Below are 23,560 nucleotides of genomic sequence, written 5' to 3'. Positions count from 1 at the left end.
TTAACCAGAATCAGTTTTTTTTCTGTGTTGCAAAATTCCCAAACAAAATCCAAAATTGTTTGCATCTTCTTTCCAATGAAGTACGGACGAAATCATTAAATCCTACTAATATTATAAACGCGAAAGTTTGTATGTATGGATGTATGGATGTTTGTTACTCTTTCACGCAAAAACTACTGAATGGATTTTAATGAAACTTTACAATAATATAGCTTATACATCAGAATAACACATAGGCTACAATTTGTAAACATATTGTTCGAAATACTAAACCTGCGCAGACGAAGTCGCGGGCACCAGCTAGTTAATTCATAATGTCGTCAAACAATTATGGTTCGGTCGAAGGCTCTCAAACAAAGGGACTGCGGGCGACACTGGCAATTTCATTTGCCTCCAATTAGCCGGTACCGAAATTAAATTTCTGACAATATTACCCGGGTATCCGGATACGGGCCGATTTCCACAGCCTCCGAGGAAAGAGGACAGAGAGAGTGAACGAGAGACTCCTACCCGCAACAGGTGGCGTTTTGGAGCAATTAAAACAGGGTTTTAATTACTGGGGGAGATTATTAGCAAATCTCGCCAAACGACGGGGCTTTTCAGTGGAATGTAAACCACTTGAAAACTGGGGGAGCGAAGCCTGGCTTTCAAGTTAGCTGTTTGAGCTATAATTAGCAATGACGATAGAATTTAAATCGGATAACGATTTTAATCGAATAACGATTAGCATTTTTAGAGACATTAAGCTACAGAATTGATAATTTTGTGCAAATGTTCCGATTATGATTGTGAATAGGTCCGGTTGGTCAACTATTATGTAATTTATTGTTTTATACAAATACAGTCTTTATTGCTTCGGTATAATGGTTCTAATGAGGTGATTTAATCTAAAAGACCATGTCATATACACGTCACATCAGAACGAAAGTTTTTGTGGATTTTCCCAACTGAGATGATGTCATCATTAGCCTCAATTAATTCAATAACATAAACATACAAATTAAGCACAGCACTAAATTAGCTTAATGTATAACTTATGTTCTAATACAATTAATGGCTAGGAACATAAGGCGTAATGTATTGGATTATAGACAGGTAAGTACTTATATAAGCAAAACACATCAGTACGCATCTGTGACAGTTTTTTTTTTTTTTTTAATATAAAATGATAACACATACACGAACCTACATCCCCATATGCTCTGAATACATAACAATGAAAAAGATAAAATAGTCCTCGATAATGTTCAATTTATGTATCACCCAAAAGAGTCGTAACTACAATTTCTACGGAAGACAACAATTACAGACTTCCAAGATTCTAACAAATGATCCGAGAACACCAAAATCTTCAACCACCGTTACTCTATTGTCTTTTCTAGGCTATCAAAACTAGGCAATAGGCACATTACAGAAAATTATCTATACACCCACATCAAGGCCTTACAAGTAAAATTTACCCAAAAAAATCGTGTATCAACGACCTAAATATCAAGCAAACACAACAGTTATATGGATCCTCGTATTATGATATTATCCTTTCGTAAATACCGCTATTGCTTCTCAATGCTTATTTGATACTTAGCTTTCTTGAAATGTCTGCATTTCCTTATGAAAAGACTCCCGGGGGTGTGGAGGAGGTTTTTAAAGGAGCGGGGTAGGGGGACGTATGTATGTGTGCGTAACTCTGTAAGCATGTGTGACTACTCATCTATATGTGTTAATGCGTTTTCTTTTTACCAATTTTTCGGGTGACCATTGTTTGTGGAGTGTGGGGACTTGAGATTTGCCTTTTTTGGGGTGGATGTTTCTGAACTACTTGAGGAGACATGCAGTCTTGTTAAAAGATGCTTCCATGTTACTCACACTTCAATTCTGAAGTGTTTTCAATTTTGCAATGAAACCCTATAACTTTTGAAATATAGTGAAAATGAAAAGTTCTCCGTTCTCCAACAAAAAAAGTAGACCAAGGAAAAAATATACAATGAAGCCTATTTTGACCTAAAAACCACCACATAGAAACCAAACCAAACATAATTTTCCCACCAATCACAAATCACACATCCCAAAACCGCCCAAACTCATAGTCACCTTACACGTCTTTCCTTCACACTCGTGCATATGATTACTCACACAAGCACACATAGTAGTGTGAGTCACTTCGCTATTCACGATTTTCGCATCGATGGTGTTAGTATTGATTTCGTATTGTCGTTAGCTGCGACATGTAAAAAGAAAAGGGGTTTTGTGGGCCGTACTCACTTGATCGCCGTTTCCGGGTAAGGTGTTGGCCGACAATGGTGTAATGAAATATAGGTCCTGTGGTTTGTGAGCGAGAAATTTTAATGCAGACTGTGTTTAAATTTTTGTGGTATTGAATTATAAGAGCTTAAATATTTTGTACTTGGTTTGGTTTTGGTCTGCAAGCTTATAGAATGCTCTGCTATGGTAATCGACAATATGATTAAGTTGTAAGTAAAATGTACCTATCGCTAGATCATCTAAATATCTATAGTAGTAGATGAGCTTATTTATTTACTATGAGCAATATTACTAAAAATTAACAATGAAGATACATTGAGATTACCTACATTGAAGTGCAATGCTGATTTTTTCCAGAATCACACCATTTTACATCTAAAATCTTCATCTTATTATTATTATTGTATGTCTCTACCAGACCTCGGGACTATAGAGTCCCGGATTTTTGGGAGGCGAACGTGGGGCCGAAGCCAACACGCTGAAGCCCTTTTGAGACAACTTTAATGAAATGGTGACACAAAACCGACGATTATCCCTGTATACACTATAGAAATGTACCCAAGGACAATCCCCGGTTCTGTGCTAAACTATTGCTAACTATGGATGAAAACTACTTGGGCTATTGTGATGGGATGCTAATGGACTAGGAATGGGGAAACTACGGGAACTATGGCACCTGCCGATGACAATGTATTAAATACATGTTAAAATGGCAGGTGGAGACTCGCCAACTCACTTACTGGGCCCCCGGGAATCAGTCACTGAAAAGCAACAAGAGGGCAACAGGGACATGAGCGGCTGAGAAGGGTGAAGATACCTCGGCGGACTTTAAACGCAGATCACGCGCTCCCTGTGGGTCCAGCATCACCGGCCCACTCGCCACTTACCACGAGGCACCTACCCTCCGAGCAGGACTAACCTTGCTCTAGCGACTCCACTCTGACCGGCCGATGAAGGCAAGCCAAGAGGCGGGAGACCTATCCCCCGTCATGCTTCACTCCGGCAAGCCGGAGATGGCGGACAGTATACTCTCCCTGGAGCACTCGGATATATAGCCCCGCGGGGTCGCTACTCCCCGTCATCCGCCTCAGATGCCCTGCGGGGCTTATTATTATTTTTTTTTTTTATTATCTTATTATTATTTATTTAGATTAAAACGGTCTGTTTTAATCAAAGGACGAACAGCATCCATATTTTAACATAATTTTTCTACATCCAAAAACAATTTCGCACACACCAAAAAATATGCACACTCATAAAAAAGTCCTCTACCGTATGTGTAAACTCCATTACAAAGGAAAAGGGTCTCAAACACGAGGCACCATTAGAAAAATGTCGCGCTAGGATGTTCAATCATTTCGCTACCAATAAGGGGGCGCTATCGATTTTGGCGAAAATGTCAAGCGATATCGAATATCGCGAGCGATGTGGGGTTTAAAGTTGTTCTTTAGTATGTATTATTATTATCTTGTGTTTGTCTATCGATAGTTAGTTGAGAAGTTATATGTTCATACTTGATTTATTTTTCAAGCACCAATTTTAGCGTTCGTGAAAATAGTCACTTACCTATTTACCTAGTATATCTACCTAAGTACCTTTATAGACACTACCCGTCGTACCACAAAAACTTGTAAACGTCTGTTGAACACTTGTCTAAAAAAAGTCTGATTAGGATGACGTTTAAATAAGGTCCGTTTTGCAGCCACACTTTTTTAGACAAGTGTTCAACAGATGTTTAAGTTTTTGTAGGTACTATCTAAGGCTGTATTTGTTCAATATCTTAGCTGAAACTTTATTAAACACTGAATCATTCTATTCAAATACAATTTGTAATAAAATATTCTACTTACTTATGTACCGTACCGCACTACGCTTAACCCGTTATCAAATTCTATACAAATAAATGATTGTAAAATTTATCTTATACATATGTAAATTATCTTCACGCTCGTGCCTTCTTGGTGTAGGCACAAAAGCTAGGCACGCGATCATCAGAATAGAGTATAGAAGATTTGAATACATCAACTGTCCATATTTAACTACCCCTAAATTATTAGGCATAAAACCTTTTTCGAATTTGCATACCAAAAAAAATTGTATGAACCTATTTTGTAATGATATTATGTCATTGCCTTTCAAAATACGTTAAATAGATAGGTTTCTTACAAAGACGTTATTATGTTCTAAAAAGTTCACAGAATATAATAACCTAACTTTGTATCTATGCTAATATGGCGCTATCGTAGATATTTTCAATCATAATGAGAGATTCCTAGAAGCGGTGACTTTTCTTCCAATAGTTTTTCCCTTTGATTATTTTTATGGAAATAAGTTATTTGTGCTTTATATTTTGTTTCAGATTTTAATTGAATTTGTTTCGATTATTAAAAAGTTTTTGTATTTCTGATATTTATTTTCTCGCATTCGGGATTTTGTGCTCCAATAATTACTTTAAAACACTGAACTACTTTAAACCTCTGAAAAAACGATAAATAAACTAATAAAAAATCTTTTTTCTTACAGGTAACCCAGTTTGTTATTCATCGCAAGGAAAACCCCACAAAATTAAGAGGTAAACGCACAACAACCAACCTGTAGGAATTTAACAATCCAAATGCCAACCGTAAAACAATTCAGTGTTATTTTAGTAGCATTTCAATCATAAAAATGCCTTGTAAAAACGTTTCCACTATTCCCTAAGAGATGGCGCTGTACGGTCGTACGAAGCGACTCGTTCACGTACGATGCTAGCGCTTCACACATGTGTTAGGGGAATTTTCTCAGCTTTTCCTCAAGTGGGAAATAGTAGGGTTGTTTTCTGACGTTATAGTTCGTGTAAACTCGTACAGGGGGCGGTGTGTGTATCAACTGACCGCTGACCATTGGATTCGGTTATGCCTCTGTTTACACGTTGATCGGGTTAGTAACGGATATTTTAAATGTTCTGGTATTTTGATCGGATTGAATAAATTGTGGCCTTATCATATTTAAAGATGTTTTAGTGAGAAATCAATGTTACCTCTCTACTCCACTGTGTGCTAAGAGACAGAAAAGGTTCTTCTTTCCTGAGATATAAAATTATGTCTAAGTAAAGAAGTTATCTTCTTTATTTCATTGTTTATTTAATACTAATTTAAATTGTTAATATTTCTTTTTATAATAATTCTGGAACTTAGACTAATAACACGACCACGTGGTTGTCTAACGTCAGTCACCCCTAATCACGACGATGAAACCTTACCTAGGAGCGTTAATCTGAACCTAAGTTAAACTAACCCTTCATACGTTCCTAGTAGGCCACGTGAACAAGAAGTAAACAAGTGCGTAGCATCACATGTAGGAAAGAGTCACGGTTACGTCAGTGGGCACAGTTCACGATATACCAAGGTCAGGGGTTGGCCGCGCGGGTCAACGCCCGCACCGCTTTGTGACTGAATCGCCGAGAGGTCACGCCACGATTGTATACAGAGCCTTTTTTCCTACATTCCCAATAATAATTCGATCGAAAAAAAAACAGTTGAAGAAATGAGATTTTTTTGAAAAAAGAACTTGGAGGAATCGAAGATGGCGGGAATTTTAATAGATCTATTTAAATGGCGGATTGAAAAAAGAAGCGCAATTTAAAAGTGGAATACCAATTGGCGCTATACCACAGATAACTAAATAGTGGCCAATCTACAGGAAAAATAACTGGCCTCTACTACGCTACTTATGTGAAAATTCATGTCATGTCATGGAGCGCAATTTTAGGTATACCTTAGATTTGAAAATTCAAGGTCTTAATATGAAAGAATCATGCAAATCGTAGGTACCTATATTGTGTTATAAATAACATTCAATATTTATTAATGAAATGAAACTATTGTAGGTAACATTCACTTTAAATGTGAATAAGTTCATAACGGCTATCAATTACTTTTTCATTCGCTGATAAGAGTGGCTCGGAACCTATTACTGACTCTTAAGTATTGTATTTAGTTCAATGCGTTATCTGAATTGTTTAATATTTTTTTCTATGGATCTTATTTCTTGTGCAAACTAAACTCAGTGTTTCATAATCATCATCATCAATAGGCCGACTCCACTGAACATAGGCCTCCCCCATTGATTGGGCTTCTTTAAAGTACTTGACAGATAATTCACTGTATTATCCTAAAGCTTTTTCCTTCATAATTATGTACCATTGAGTATATTCCCAGTGGGGGCATAGTTCAGTGAAGAATTTACTAAAATCTTCCAGTTTGACAATAGGATGACATCAATTAATCGCTAGAATCCAGGGTTTCATAATCAGGCAAAGTGTTCGTTCAAATTAATGCCAGGATAATTGCTAAAATATGAGTTCATGTACATCACCTCCATGCTAAAACCCATCAGGAAAATAGGGAACACTTCAAGTATGTGGGTAAACTAAATTGATCCTGGAATTTTCAATAGGAATGAGGCTTCAACGTCCACTCAATACCAGCATTATAGCAACTACCAAAGTAAATGGGGTGACATCTTCACCACAAACAGAATTGGCAATTTTCGCCGTCCATTCTTATGGCCACCTTGGCCACTCAGGCGCACCGCAATAATATTCTAATTTAAAATAGCACAAACCTACCACAGTATACAAATAGTGGCAGGTAGCGGTGGACACATTTTTTGCATGCGCGTGCTCCGTGGGTGGCGGCCACAACGTGGGGGAATTTATTTATAGCTACCGACATGTCACAACTGGACATATAAGCTTTTTATTGTTATTTTTTCCTCATAAATTTTCGATATGTCGTGTAATGCAACATAGTTGTGAGGACGCGAAAATTGTTGATGATCATGCGTGTGCGCTGTCCTAGTTTATCTTTCGCGTTTTTACTGGTTGGATACAAATATGGATGCGCAATGCCCAATTCTGTAGTTTATTCTTGGGTAGGTCAATGGTGACCATGCGGCTATTGACAATTCTGTGCAATGGTTAATATTTATCAAGCACCAGTTTTAGGAACCTAATACAATCCATTTTATATTGATGATTTCCTGCAAGCCTCAAGTGCTCTCTCTTATTGTCCTCAAAAATATCCCTTCTATCCAAAACCGTGGAATTCCAGAAATCACATCCAAGTGTTAGTTTTAAATCTCTACATTTTAAAATCGTTCTCAACTTTCCTGAATTTGCAAAGCATGGCTTTTGTTAGTCCATCTGACTAGCTAGCAGAGATTATGAAATTAGTTAAGGACCGGTACAAAAGCATTTAAACCATCAATTACAATAATAATATCTGTTCACTGAACATGGCTGCCATCTCCATAGAAGTGACAATTTGAAGCGCTTCACGTTTCTTGTAAGCTTGTAAAACACTCCGAAATAAAAACTTCATACATCGAACATCTCTTATGTACGATATGTATCTAGGAGAATAAATATTTTTTGTATCAACATGATGAGCAGCTGGGAAACATCTTGGGAAGCTAGTCGTCAAACTAGCTTCGGTATTGGTACTTTGGCACATAATTAAATAAGAGTTACTTACTTACATAGGGCAAGCAGCCATGTTTGTTCCTTTAATTATGGCCGAATACAAGATTGTAATGACAGGCTGAGAAAATAGAAAAAACGAAGAGAGAGAGGTTTCACCTTATCTACTTCTTCTCGACAGCCAAACAGTCATTTGGCCACCTGTAGGTAATAAGTGACTTTTAATTACTTTTTGGCAATAGGGATTCCGTATGGAGGTATCGCCCGCCTCAATATACCACATACTTTTAGTTCCTCATTGTTCCATACCCTATCCGATGTTAGAGTCAGGTAAATAAGGAAGACTTAGAAATACATAAACCTATACTACTGTAGGTAGTGGAATTATACATGGACTTCAAAATGGATAGAGTATTATTGAGATCTCAACGTGTTAGATATAAGTATCCCTCGTATTAGGTGACCATCATAATTTGCCATTTCCGTCAGCGACCAAACTGGCTCAGAGAGATAAAAAATGGCATATCTATAGATATTTAGATGATAATCTGGAGGTATTGAATTAGATATTTATCTTGGTAGGTTATTTGAATTGGATAAACCATCCCGTTGAGATAGACGGTTGACGTAACCGTACCGACTTTTGCTTCTACGGATTGTAGGAAATTATTGGATCATGATAATTTTAGCCTGAAATGATAAAGATTTCGTAAAATTAGTACCTAACTCAAATGGAACTAAGGATAAAAATTGTCGAAGACATCAAAGTTTATTAATTCTTGGACTTATCATAAGAATAAGAAAAGTGGTGAATTCTGACAAATACCTGGATAATTAGATAGAAAATCAGAAATGAAAACAATATGTGAAACTTGACGTTTTAAGATTGAATTGATTTCTTATCTTATGGACGCTTCGATTCGGTTAGGGGCAAAGCGAACCTTTAGGCATCTATGTAATTTCTTGAACTTTAAAACCATGATACAAAGGAAAAAACCTATTCCATTCAGTAGGTCTTACGTCTCCGATCTACTCTGTCTACATATGTCGCGTTGTAAAATATTTAAAACTGAACTGCGTCCGTCCATGTCTGCTTTCAGTGTCGAAGTCCATTCATTGACAGATTGATGATTTGTAAATCTAACGGTCTGCACCAACACGTGAAATGTTCATTCAGCCTGACTGAATACCTAATGTTTTTTGGGTGTTTCTGTTACTTCTGATTTCCCCCTTTAAAGGCTATGATAAGGTAATGCAGAACCTCTTTTGTGAGCATGACCTGATTAAGTACCTATACAGGTACTTACCGCATTTTATTTTTAAAGAAGGTGTAAGTAGCTACTTTTTAGTAAATTCCTCAGTCAATTCAATTGTCAACTTAAATACTTTAAACGATCCCAATATTTTTCAAAAAAACTTAGCATTTATAACAATAGGTAGGTACCTATTCTGCTCTTTCGTAACCCTTTTATGTTAGGAAGCTATCGCCATCTGGCGGGTGTTATTTTATTTGATAAGTAGTTCCATATTTATTTAAGTGGGAAACACTACAGTTAAGTTCTGACGTTAACCGTATGATGATTCTATTTTCGGTTATTTTTTATTAGTTTCTGAAAGTTATTTACCTATTCATTTACCGAGTTCTTTATGATGACATTTTAGAAATCATCTTGCTTCTTTATTGTAGCTACTGTATTGCAAACTACCGAAATACCTAGGTATCGAAAATTAATTAAAAAAACAAAAATAATCTACATTTGCCGACTATGGCATCAAAACTTACCAAAAAACATTGTTAACATTAAAATTTAAAAAAACCTTTATCCGAACTGTGGTTTGTAACAATATTAAAGGTTGCTCTTCACAAGGCAGGGCTCAATAGCCCACATCCGTCCTTTAGTTATATTGGTTGCTTACAAAAATATGAAGTCCATAGTTTCTTCGAGTTGTATTTAGAGTTTAATATTATTCTTGTTAACCTTGATATGGTTTACTAGCCTATTGTTATCTTGTCTCGGCGTGTGACGTAGAAAGCATCTGATATGAGTCTGATAGATTCTTCTTCTTTGTGATTTTGTCTTGTTTATATTGAAATCTATTTTGTTTTTAATAAAATAGTAGCTAACATCTCGTGTTTAGCGCAATATGCGTAGTTTAAATTAAACACTTGACACATTTTTTAAAACTGTTTTTGTCTTTATTTTCTTTCGGTTACCTAAAAATAAATAGGTAATTTCTGAAAATAACTTAAACAACTGTTTTATCTTCTTCTTTAGTCGGTCCCTCACTCGTTGAGGATCGTGACCCCATCTCCTACGCCGACTATTAGCTGTCGCCAGCGTTCTCTGTCCTGTGCCAGCCTGTATGCCTCCTGGAATGGTTTCTGCAGGGTCTTACTGAGCAAATCCGTCCATCGGGTTGGTCTGCGGCCCCGTGGTCTCTTCCCCTGTCTTTTGCCTAATAATATTGATTTTTCAATATTGTCAGGGGGTTTCCGCGCTATGTGTCCGAAATAACGCAGGTATCGCTTTAGGACTATCGTAGATAAGCGTTCTTTAACGTGCAGTAGTTTTAGGATGGATTCGTTTGTACGGAAAGCGGTCCAGGGAATTTGAAGCATTCGACGCCAGCACCACATCTCGAATGCGTTTATTCTGTCCATGTCCACAGCTTTAATTGTCCATGTTTCCGACCCATATAAAAAGATTGAAAATATCAAAGTGCGGACCAGAGATACTTTTGTTAGGTAGGTACAAATATATTTTTTTTCACATTAGCTATTTCTAATCTATCTAGGTACCTACATTTTAGGTGTTAGTGTTTTCCTAATAATAGAGGTACCTAACCAAGTAATGTAGGTAAGGTAACCTTGTGTTTTCCTTGTTGACCTAGTAGGTATTAGGTATCTAATGTGGATATGCGTGGACATGAGTTTTTCAATGATTGTAGCCGTTCATTGTCAATTGTCATCCAATTCGAATAATGGCCGACTCTTGAATGTGCTCCTGATAAATTCTCATTCTCTATTCAAAATATAAAACTCATTGATGGACATCAACCAATAGGTACTTTTTTTAATTTATTCACCTACTTAAATTACCTATTTTGTTTAGAGCTTACCTAATTGTAACTTAGTAAGTAGGTATGTAGGAGGTAGAGTGGCTGCTAATATGATACCTAGAAGGATATCCTGTTTTTAAAAAGTTCTTGAAGTTCTTACGACAATTAAGTATTTTAGTAGATACTATTTTGTAGTTACGTTACCTATCAATGAGGCTTTAGTAAGTAGGTATTTAACACTCTTAATTTTTGAGATCAAAAAAATTATTAAAGAATCGATTACAACCGTGACTGCAGTCTTTTTTGTTGTCACAAAACGGAATTTAAAAAAGTGATCTATCTACAGTAGGTACAATGAGTGTAGGTAAGTGGTAGAAACAGTTGCAAGTCTCAATCGCTTTAAAGTTCAAGATCTTAAAATAAATACCTGCTTACGTGCCTATGTACCTACTTTAATTTCTACTTTTTTTACGTACCCTATACTTAACTATAATATTATTTACCTGCCTAACAGCCAGTTTCTTCATCAAAAGTTAAAGCCAAAGTAAAAGTCAAAGTAATGACTAAAGTTAAAGTAACGGTTAAATTCAATTTTTCTATGAATTTTGCTGTCACTTTAGCCTTGAAAAAACAAATTTGACCGTTACTTTAACTTTAGACATTACTTTAACTTTAACTTTTGATGAAAAAACTGGCCGTAAGTAAGTAGGCATACATCTACTTTAATGCCTAATGTGGGAACCTAAATTTATTTTAAAAAGATTTTTTACACTATTTAAGTAACTATAGGTTTAGTTCGTTTATAAGTTATAACTACTTATAACTTATACCTAAGTTAGATGGCACGTCAAACAGTAGCTCTGACATTGGTATGCACAACATATTCAACTATTAATAAAAACATTGGGAGGGCTCGCTAACACCTGCCTAATATTTGTTATTCATTGATCGTTTTTATTCCACTTTATGCTTTATAATTAATTCTTCGTAGAAGTTATAAAAAAAAGGTTTGTTGAAATACATAAGTAGGTTGATACCTACTCGTACCTAAGTAGGTAGGTATCTAGGTATCTAGGACCTCATGTGTTTCAGTAGAGAATTAGGTAAGTAGGTAGGTACCTATCTACTCGGCCGTTGCCTATATTTTATATAACTGTTGCTTTGCTTATACCTACTAGAGATATGACTGTCATTCTTGTGTGGGGCTATAGGTACTGTCAAGATTCTATTTAGGTATAGGTACCTAAGTTCCTAAAATAATTTAATTATTACGATTTACCTATTCAAAATTCTTACTTTTCTACAAAGGTACCTAAGTACCTACATAAGTATTACCTAAAAACAATTACTTATAGTTTGAGTCGGTATTCTAACCTGTACTTAGGTACTTGTGATACACCTACGTAGGGATTCCATTTGAGTATAAGTAGGCACTCAACTAGTTAACTAGAGTCTTAACTAGAGTCAACCATTAACTTAAAAATTCAGTTTAAAAGTAAAATGGAGCCAAAAATCGGTGTAAGTAAATTCCGTTTTAATGATATTTACCTGCTTAATCAATTTATTACCTAATTATTTTAAGCAGTAAGTAAGTAGTTTAGCATGCAAAAGGTCTGTAAAATAAACAATCTTTTTTTACCTTTAGGTAAGTAACTGCCTACTCAATGGAGTGTAGATAAATGTAGGTAGGTAATTATTATCTAGGCACTTACCTACTTTTTACAATTAAGTAGCTTAAGCAATGCCAAAAATGGTAAACAAAAACTAAAACAAAAAATCTTATTACTATTTTTTTTTATTTTTAAGAAACAAATACCTATGTATAATATCTACAAGTCACCAATCCCAGATAAAAATACTTAACTTAGGTACCTACCTAACAATGTATGCTTACATTAGGTACTGACAGGACAGTCGCTTGATCCTTGTAGGAAAAAAAAGTAGGTAAATACCTACCTTTCATATGAGACTATTTGAAGAATTAGGTAAAAATATAAAAGTCTAATTTTTGGTAGGTAGGTACGTAGAGTTAAATTTACCTATTTACGGAAAGGGAAAGAGAATAAAATAACTTATTACCTAGGTAAGTTCCTATATTTTTTATAGAGAGACTAGTTTAGGTAAAAACAATAGTTCTTTCCTATAGGTATGTACAATCTTGTTGTAAATATAGGCCCCTAAATTATATTTAACCACCCATCTACATTAATAGTGTTAATTAGGTACCTACTTACAGTACCTACTTACCTATCTACTTAGTTCTCTGCACTACGATAGGTAGGGAGGTATTCGTTGACAAAACTCGTTAATTAACAACCGTATCATAACATGGCATGACCGTCGTCCATTATATCCAACTTTTCGCCCAATTAAATTGACGAGACAATCAACCCAACCACAAACAAAACAAACGCGTTCCAAATTCGAACGCAGGAATCCGCGCAAAAACAATAGCGCGAGAGAGCATCGACAATTAAACGTGTGTAATTAAATGCGGGCGGGGCTTCGCGTTAATGAGGGGCGCTCAGAGGCGGCGGCGGCCGTAATCAACATTAAAGATTGGCGGGAGATGCAGCGCCCCGCGCCCGCGCCCCTCATTACTTATACAAAATACTTAAGACGCGCGTCGTCCCGCTCTCCGCGCGCTAATAGCTCGCGCCCACTCGCTATCGCCGTCCCGCTTCGGCCGGCGAGCGTAATTAAGCGCTCGCATCGCCTCGACTCGCTTTGCCGGGCCCCGCCTCCTGCGGGGCGAGGGACGCGCGGCTCGGGCGGGGGGCCGCCGCGCCGGCCGCGCAGTGAGCCGGCGACCGTTGACTGTGCTGTGTCGCGCGCGCTGCGACCAACCGCACCCCGAAACGACAAACTCACACCAACAACAACTTTAGTTCCTCATTAACAGTTACAGTGGGTGTTTTGGTGTAATAACGTAGTTACTTGTGTTTTGACTGATCGCACTCAAGTGTAACAAGTTCTAAGTTCTGGATACTGGACAAGTGATTAAAAGTGACTGCGTGCTATGCCGCAATTAACAGTTTAGCTGCGTTCTGCGGGCGATGCTCACAGGTTAATATTTACTTTTTAAGTTTTCTTATAGGAATCCCATTGCAGGAAGAATCTGGATATCTAAAACTTTACTTTACAGTCCAGTTGGAAAAAGTCGGAAACTCACAAAAAAAATTTTAGTTTTCGGCTAAAACAACATTTGAACTGGAAGTTCGTTAACTTTGTCCGAAGTTATTTTTGTAAGGCCTACGGGAAAATTTACAATATTTGATGACTTAGCTCATACATGTGTTTTCCCGTTTGTGAAAACTTGTATTTTCTTTACTTTATGCCTAGAGGCAAAAGCGCATCGAGAGCGCAGGGAGAGAGATAGCTATTATTTCGTGCTAATAAATAATATATTGTGGCTAATTAAAACATCGGACTTACTGATCTGCATAATATTTTTAATTTTGATGTTGTTCAAAGTGATTTTATCGAGACAGAAGTAGATAAAAATTCCTGTAAACACCTTAGCCAACCTTTTAATTCTGACTCTATCAATGAGAAAGAAACTTGTAAGACATTTCATAATCGCCTGATTGCTTTAACTATGAATCTAATGCCTTCTATTGAGCCCAAAGATTTGTTGACTTATGTATTGAGAGTCGTAATAATTCCTACAAGTACACCTATAAATGAACGAACGTTTCGGTTCAAAGTAAGTTATCTTAGCCAAACAGTTTATTTAAGTATACATATTACAATTTGAAGACTATGCAAATTCTTCCTGCTTTGCAAATAATTAATTTTTCATCCCGGCAACTCGCTACAATTCCGCTAATGTTTACCGTCGCACGGAAAATTTCATTAAAGTTATTTTTTAAGGAAAAAAAGTGGCATAAATGGCATTCTTTCAACAACAGACAGACTATGAGTTCCAAATAGTTTTATTGCACTTTCACACCAACTTAAAATACCAGACTGATGTTTAAGATTATGTTCGTTATAAAAAAGGAAACCCGGGCTGTCTGATTTTGCACGTCAATTTGCAAGTCTGTTGCGCTGCAATTTTGAAGTTGTGATCTTTGTTTTTCTAATGAAATAAATTAAAAATTGAGTCTCTTATGATTTCAAGACATTTAGGTAAAATTTTCTGTCTTAATATTTATTTTAGAAAAGGTATTCTAGCTAGATTTATAGCTTTGTGTTGTTTATGCCTCTAGTTGAACCAAGGCAAAGTGAAAAAAAAAAAGAAATTTCTTCATTTACGTTTATTCTATCTATGGAGATAGTAGTGTTATGTAGATTAGTGCAATTTCGAAACTGCAAATAATGCATTACATAAAACAAAAAGTATTTTCTCCGCAGATTATCCTGTTTTGGTAATGTAAAATGTAAAACAACATTAGAGTAAATGTATAAAAATAAACGCTTGTTTTTAATGTTGTGAGCCAACAAAAAAAGGATTGTTCAATAAAAAATGTCTTAAAGTTAGAGAATGTCGATGTCTCGGAAACCTTTTCTTGTGTCGTATTTGACACCTTTCTTACTTGATTATGGAAGATAAGGAAACTATCGTATTACGCACCTAAAACTTTGTTTGTATTCCGCGACTTTTTTTATTCGATTTTTTTTCTCCTACCAGCCTTCTTACAAAGTCATTATGACTTTTGCATCGTAAAAAAATGTACTGTGAGCAACAGAAAGAGCAAAGTCGATTTTTAATTGCGTCCTATCACTGATTTGGCCTTAATTTCGATTAGTTGAAATCAATGAAAAGAACTTTTTAATCAAGAAGTTAATTTTCCTTTGAGAAATCCAAATTGAAATTGCCGTTATTGCCAACCCGTGACATTTGATAATCGCTATGTGAATACCGTGTCAAAGAATTAAGATCTTGAATACCTACTGATATACAAAATACGTAGGTATGAACTAGGTTTTTTTCTATCGGGGTTTGATCCCATTATTTAGTTAATAGGTTCTTCCCTGCTATTAGATAACAAAACTTCTCCCCTTCGGTCATACAAAGTCATCTGCTTTCCAACGTGGTACCTAGGTACCTAAAACAACTAAGAATATTTACATAGGTACTTACTTATTAATCTCTTATTTAAGTAACTTTAATACCAATAAGGTTTCCGATTGCCAGTTATGAGTAGGTAGGTACGCTATAGAAGTTTTGATAACATCGACCACAAAATAAATAAACTTCAAAATTAGGCACTTAAATTCTTAAGAGATTAATTTATTGGTTTGCTCTGTCCATGCGGTCTAAACAAATACCCATTCTAATTAATAAAATGTCAATCAGAGTTCAAAAATTCAAATAAGAATCGCTCCATACAGCTGGCGCATTCCCGCGCTACGGGCGGCCATCTTGCGCCGAGATTTCCCGATACAGATTCAGGATAGATTCATTTATCAAACCGATCGATATCTATCGCAAACAGTATTTAATTTATTACCGGTATTATAATTGATTTGTGCGTAGGCGCGTAAGGTTGGTGCGAATTATACTGACAATGGCGCCACCAAAGACGTTATGGTAATGCCACCTTATATGCATAACACTTACTTGAATAGAGAACTCCTTTTTGATTCAGGAGTCCTGGTACCTTTCTTTGTAGTTTTGATTTTGTTGTTGACATTTTTATAGGTAGGTAAAACCGGATATCATACTGTGATTAACGAGCACGAAATGTTTGTTGTTTTATTTATTTATTTAATAGTTCATGTACACAGATACACACACAGAATATAGAAGAGAAGAAAGATAGAACACATAGTACATAGGCACAGCTTATTTCATGTATTTTTGTTATTTGTGTATGTATTTTTGTTTATTTAGGTAGGTATGTAAAAACTGCAATAAAATGATGCTATTTTTTTTGTAGCCAATGTGGTCATGCCAGTTTGGTATAAAAAATACAACGTTGTAAATGCGTTTACCTAATCGATTCCTGTAACATTTTTATGTTTTTTTTTTTTTGGTGAAATACTGCAGGAAAGTTCATTCCACTTAGCAGATACCTATCTCTACTTAATATTTTAAGTACCATAGACGTCATTGTTTATTCATATTGCAGAAATTTTACAATTCCATTCTAATGTCGAACGTCGTAGCAGAAATACAAAGCAGATCAATATTACCAAAATAAGGACATCTGAAATGACCCTGTCAGTACCTAGAAAAAAAGCTTAAGTATAAGCACCTACTGAAATTTAAAATTTATACCAAACACGTGATTTCAAAAACCTCTAGCATTATAAACAATGAAAAAATTCTCATATTTATGTATTTATTCAATGTTACATACTAATACAAGATTTCTATTCTGTTTTCGACTTATCTCGAACAATTCATGTCGAATTTGATTTAAAAAAAAGTATCAAACGTTCTAGCTAGATCAAATAGGTCACATACGATTATGGGGTAATTAAGCTGAATGCACATGTTATCGTAGTAAACAGTAAAAAAAACTTATATATTGTTTATGTATTTTGTGTTACACGAAAAATAATGTCACGTAGGTAGGTATTCGATGTATAATTCACGATTTCGAAGTGTGATTTGAAACCAAGCAGTCGTCGAGACGAGTATTAGCAATTTTAATGCGTTCAAAACACTGTGGTAATAAGCAGTAGGTTTATCTCGTTATAAAATCAAGCTGGAATTGTCTATGACTCTAAGGGAATTTCTGCGTAAAGCAGCATACATTGTATGTATTGCATTTTGTTTGTTTTGCTAGTTCCGGGTTACATAGATAGGAAGGAATACCTAATGGATACGAAGTTACTTTAATTGATTTCTTATTCTTCTTTTAGCTTTTTCTTACTGGCCAATTTTTCTTCAAAGTCTAAATGAAGGAAAACACTGTCTTTCGCATTATGTTTTCTTACAAGAAGGCGTGACGGGTGAAACTTGTCTATTTACATACCATCATAAAAAAAATGATACAGCCTATGCAGAGTTGACAAAAAAAAATATTTCGAAACATTCCTTTTCACGCTGTGCCTTAACGTATTGTCAAAATATAATTAAGTGCCTTTTGTGAAGCGTTAGTTTAACGTTCTAGAATGACTAGAACCACCCTGTCACATTTCGTGGGAGGTGCGAGCAAAACTGAGGGATTTATTAGGACGGGCAACAATAACTACCTATGTGCCTTTGTGTTATGAGATCATGTTGCAATTAGGTACCAGTTTACCGAATGTAGCAATTATTAAATTATTGTTTGTAACGTGGAGCCTGAGTAGGTATTTTTCTTATGAATAAATAAGCTCGTAATTATCTTAGCCCTAAATTGTAATAATTAGGACATTATATTAGATTATCTACTAATATGGATAGATGTAGAAAAATAGTAGATGGATTCTACATAAAAAACCTACCACAGCCTATTTTAAGCCATTATGTAGGTACAGATTCATTTTATTATTGAGATCGCTTTGATCAATTACCATACGGTATAAATAACAGGTAACATTATCCCGAAGAATATCGTTTACATTACATTCCAATATATGTATCCAGTATTAGTCATTCTTTGAAAATGATCTAGAATTTTCTGAAAAAATAACCGTGACCCGTGCGGATTAGTATCGCGACATCGTACTACTAACGCCATCTATCGGGCGGTAGTGGAAGCGTGTTATGTGAAGAGCGCGTTTCGTACAGATAAAGTGTTCTTTCTCGACAACCACTAGACTAGATAGATAAATACTTGTAAGGGTTCTCAATAAGAGGTTTTAGGATAAATTAGTGTTGTTTATTTTACTTTTTTCTTAGCCGTGATTTTACTGGTTGTATTCACATAGAGGTTTATTTTTGTCTCTTATTTTTTACTTCGCGGTAAGGCGTAAGTCTTTATTAGAGATACCTGGGTACCTAGATTTTTATTAATGAAAGCGAGATTAAACCAACTTTGAGCTAAAACTTTCCAAGAGGAAAGTTCAATGATGCTAACCACAGACTATTAAATTATTTATTACAAAGAAGACTATCAATAAATTATGTATACAGGGTGTAAAAACAATTGAAAATTCTCGAGTCATTTCTGCAAACATTATCTGCATCACGCGATTTGAAATTTTTAAGTCATCAAAATACATAGTCTATGTCTACAAAAATAACACAATTTATCGTGATGTCGGCGACCTGAGGACGACGGCATCTCACCCAAATACATGATAATACCCACACAATACACTTAACATTCAACTGATTCCAGATAGGCCATTCCTCAAATACAGCTACATTACCGACAGTTCAAAGGTCTTTACACCAACCGGTAACGGTTCTATTCTGAATAAAATTTCACTTCAGACCAATTAGCATCAGATTCGCCAAAGATCTTGATCCTATTGTTTTTCGTAGACAGAGTCACGTTGTTTCATCAGTATAAAAGCATCTAGACATTTAATTTGAAAAGCAAAATTCACAATAGATGCACAAGTGTGACTAAATTTCAAGAGACTTTCATCAATCTAATAGATTACTTACAAATTGTCCTGAGTACATAACAGAGGACGTTTGTTCGAATCACGAACAAAAGAGTGTTATATAAATAGTGGTTTACTTCGACCCGTAAAAATAAAACGACAAGTGACCGTTATGATTTTGCACGTGTCTCCCATTCACAGATGACCCGAGCCGTTTACCTATTTACAATCGTTCAATGTCCGTTTTTCTATTTTTCGTATTCAATCCAAAAGGTGTTCTATAAATTTCCGCTCCACATCGGTCGCGTTCGGCTTTTAAATCGAATGTCAACAAACATGGCGACGTCAAACAAATCGATTTCCGAATTTTTAACGCTGCATTCGAACGCCACTATTACAATAACAACTTGTTATTCGCGTCGATTTTATTTTTTGCTATAAAATATATAATTTTTATGAGTGGAATTAAGAAAAAAATTTTTTTTTTTACCTTTACAGTAACAAGAGCGTCTCGTGAATAAGAAACGTGTCGAATAAAAATTCCTACGGAACTTTAGAGTCTATTATGGAGTGTCAGCTATGTACATTTGTGTGTACAACAGATTACGTCCACACACCGGTACCATTTTCTCGTTTAGCGCAATTTATCAGTGTTGAGTGACATCAATAAGTTTTTCGTCGATTTCGTACGTGCTTATATGGGTATGATAATTTGTTTCCGGCGTACGCGGCGCGTGCGCAAGGCACGACAAACTATTACATTCATAGCGTTAGCACGATTTGCATTTGAAATATTTCGTTCGGCTCGCGCCACTAGGGCACAATGCCTTCGGGAGAGGCGATATATTCAATAAAAGATGTAAGCATGTGTCATATCAAATTTCTTGGTATATTTTTCAGCGGCTCGTGCTGTCTTTAGCTGAACGATAATAGGGCTCATTTCGTAGCGCACGTGCGTGAATAATGGGTACCGGCTTTTGACTGTTGTATGCTTTGGCTTATCTATTTAACTCGTGATACATAGCACGGAATACATTATTTCGGTATGTAAGTAGATGCTTTGTTAGCTAAACAGGCTTCTTGTTTCAAGTAACCTACGCAAAATGGTCTCATACAGAGTAGTACAGAACACCTATTCCAGATTAGAGAAAATAAACTACGAAATCATTGTATTCAACTCTTAAGTCAAAATATCTGCTTAAATGGAAAAGTTTCTTACAAAAACTTGCACCACAAAAACGACCAAAATTTTCGCTAATAATACCCATAATGATTCTCAAAAACTTTCAACGCAAGCAGGTGAGCCGTTAATTAAGCTGAAATTAATTTGCGCGAACAATTTCTGGCGTTGTGGCGTAAACTTGGCGTGGTTGATGCTTTTGTTTTATTGAATAATTGCCCAGAGGTGTTTCGGACGAGACCGACTGGTTCCTTCAAGGCCAGACGACGAACTTGCCCGAACCATTGTCCTTATTCGCGCCGACGAAACTCGACTCGATTCACGTTACCGACGACAGTTTTTTTCGAAACTGTATGGTTTTTGGGTAGCCATTCATTGTTATGCTCAACTTAAGCTTTTAATTGAGACATTATTATGACATTTTGGCACTAAAGTTCTGTTAAAAAACGTTTTAGAATGTGGAAAAACTTGAATAAAAAACGGGAAAACAATGTTGCTTTTAGTGATAATGTGTGTAGTTATTGCGAAAATTGCCCGCGGCAAGGCTTGTACGTCTGTTGAGTTGACAACGTATTGAACAACATTTTGATGTCCCAAACAAATCTATGACTCATCCATAGAATATTTCTTTAGCAAAATTGATTTTTAAACGGATTACTTTAAAACATATTATGTCCTTGAATTTCACCCCTTAACCTTATCTACGTTCCCAAAAAATATATCTCTACAAAACAAAATGTGACCCCATATATTATTGGAGGCAGTAACCTCCAAATGTTTTAATATCAAAAATTAAAACAGCTAATGATATTGTCTAAGATAACGGGCTCATAATCCGATGTATATTGCCCTGGTATCTATAGATACCGAACATAAACATTTAATGTAATTTCCGACTGACAACGAGGGCGAATCTTGTATTACATAGATAGATAGATAGGCACCTACTGGTTTTAGAAAGATAATTAAACATGTGATACATGCTTATTAAAATCCAGTTCCGAATTTTAATAGTGATCGGTCAATAGACGCTCGAGGTACCAATTATTTTTTAATGAAAATTACTAGTGTCTGACAGTAGATGCTAAAATTGACGGATCAACAAATCACATGACGTTTGTTCTTGTATTTTTTTTTTAATAAAATTGCGAACCAGACACACAATTCGAAAATAAATAAAAATGAAAACTAATTTGAAAATCCGTAAATGTTTTAAAAACATCAATTTCATACATCGGAATAACCCTCCATATCTATGAACACCTAGGTAGACTAAGTTATATTGTCGAGCCACTCCAGTTCAGTAATAAACCTTGTTATCTCCCAATAATTAGCGATAACTACCCAAAACGTTATCTTCTATGTTTGCTATTAAATAATCGATAGGCACTCGATCGATAAACGGTCATTGGCTATGGCTTGCTGTCAATGAAACTTTTTGGTACGAGCTGTGTTCTGTTTTTAAATTCGTTATGTTGAGAAGCTCCTGTCAAAGTTTGGATAGGATTACATTAACTAGCGAAGCGAAAGCGATTTTTATACTGAAATATTTTTACTTACCTGTGTCCTTAATGTTACAATGTTACCAGCACTGTATATTCATAAAACATGCAACTAAAATCTAAATAAAAAATACATAAAGACACACTTTTAAAAAGCTGTATGAAGTTAAAGGTTTTAGACAGCTGTACCTGGTACTTACTCCTTTCAAGTCCACACCTTGTTAAGCAATATTTATTCACAATATCGTCACTTCATCCTGTAATAATCGCTATCGCTTCGCTTATGGGAACATTATTAACCCTTCTTACAACTTTATTTATATAGTATCTAAACATTTTTCAAGATGACATAAACTTAGACACCTTCTCACATAGTTAATTAAGTGCTCACTTATTTAATGACAACTTAAGACTACCGTCCGGACGTACATTACAATGAATGTGCCTACATTCTCGTATAAATTACAGAAAAATACAGCCACAAAGCGATGGAATAAAAAAACTTTCTTTTTGTTATTCAGACTCCATGTTTAAGAAACTATCTGTGCATGTGTGCGTAAGTCGTTATAAGCGAGTGAATCATTTCATTATGCATGCGAAGTGTCACTTTAATTAAGTTTTGTGTTTGCTGCAATTGTGGTGGACATTTGTAAGGCTCGTTATGAATGGTCCCCCTCATTGTTTTGAGTTCAGAAATAACTATGATGCAGCATAATTTTAAACTGGTACAGAGTACGAAGAATTCTTTCGCTGGCCGTTGAAATCGGTGACTAACCAGTAATTAATACTGATAATTATCGCAGACACTCGTGGAATGATTCATTTGCTCATGTAGTAGTAATTTGTGGCTTTAGTTTTGATTTATACGAATACGAACAGGATGTGGGGCCTACTTAAGTTGTCCTTCGACTAAGTGATCTTAAGGGTTTGGACTAACGATCGACATTTTTGAACGGTTTGAAATCGTGAGCTAAAATTGGTGAAGGTAAGTTAGTACCTACAGTTTTGTTTACACATAACGGTGTCATTTACTCACGTAACTACTATTTTGGGAACTCATGGTGCGCTGCAGTTGTTTGCTCTTATAACACAAATGCATGAGGTGTGGCGCAATAAACCTCTAGCACCCAAATATGTTTACAATCGTTAAATTTCCAGAATAATAAAATGTAATCAGCATTAATTTGTCATGCGACTGCCGCCATAAATCGACCCACTTCCAAATTCCCAATTTATTGATAATTAAAATTGCCCGCAATTAGGCTAAGTAATAATTACGAGTAATTGTAAATCAACAGATTAGTTCGTCGCAGCGGTGTTTTTGTTCCATACGATCTTTATCTTAGTTTATGATTTAATTACACGTTAATATTAGGCCTCGTTATTTCGTATCAAGTCGAAAGGTGTAAAGTTTAATACATACTATTATCCTTAGCAATAAAAGGAGTGGCCGTGAAAACAATTTTATATTTTGCTTCCAATTAACTGGTGTGTAATTAATTTTATATCGACACGTTGGCGTTTTAGTGTTATAATTTTGTTTTAATTAAAAGCAGTTTGAAATAAATCAAAAAATATCGTATGCAGCATAAAGTCAAACGCAGTAACATTAAATTGAATGGATTATAAAAGCCTAAAAAAGGTAGAAAGTAAGGCGGTGTG

General features: G+C 35.6%; 1 protein-coding gene across 1 annotated transcript in view; it reads left to right on the top strand.

Annotated features, from left to right (window-relative positions):
* The first annotated feature begins 13,594 nt into the window (after positions 1-13,594).
* The window catches only part of LOC124635444 (zinc finger homeobox protein 3-like), a 53,368-nt gene continuing 43,402 nt past the window's right edge, over positions 13,595-23,560 (top strand). The window contains exon 1 of the mRNA XM_047171325.1: positions 13,595-13,849. The gene's annotated coding sequence lies outside the window, so the exon portion shown is untranslated. The remainder of the gene's footprint in view (positions 13,850-23,560) is intronic.

This window comes from Helicoverpa zea, chromosome 12 (genome assembly GCF_022581195.2).
Source record: "Helicoverpa zea isolate HzStark_Cry1AcR chromosome 12, ilHelZeax1.1, whole genome shotgun sequence".
NCBI lineage: Eukaryota > Metazoa > Arthropoda > Insecta > Lepidoptera > Noctuidae > Helicoverpa > Helicoverpa zea.
The sequence above is the reverse complement of the archived record's forward strand: the minus strand, read 5'-3'. Positions and strand labels throughout refer to the sequence as shown.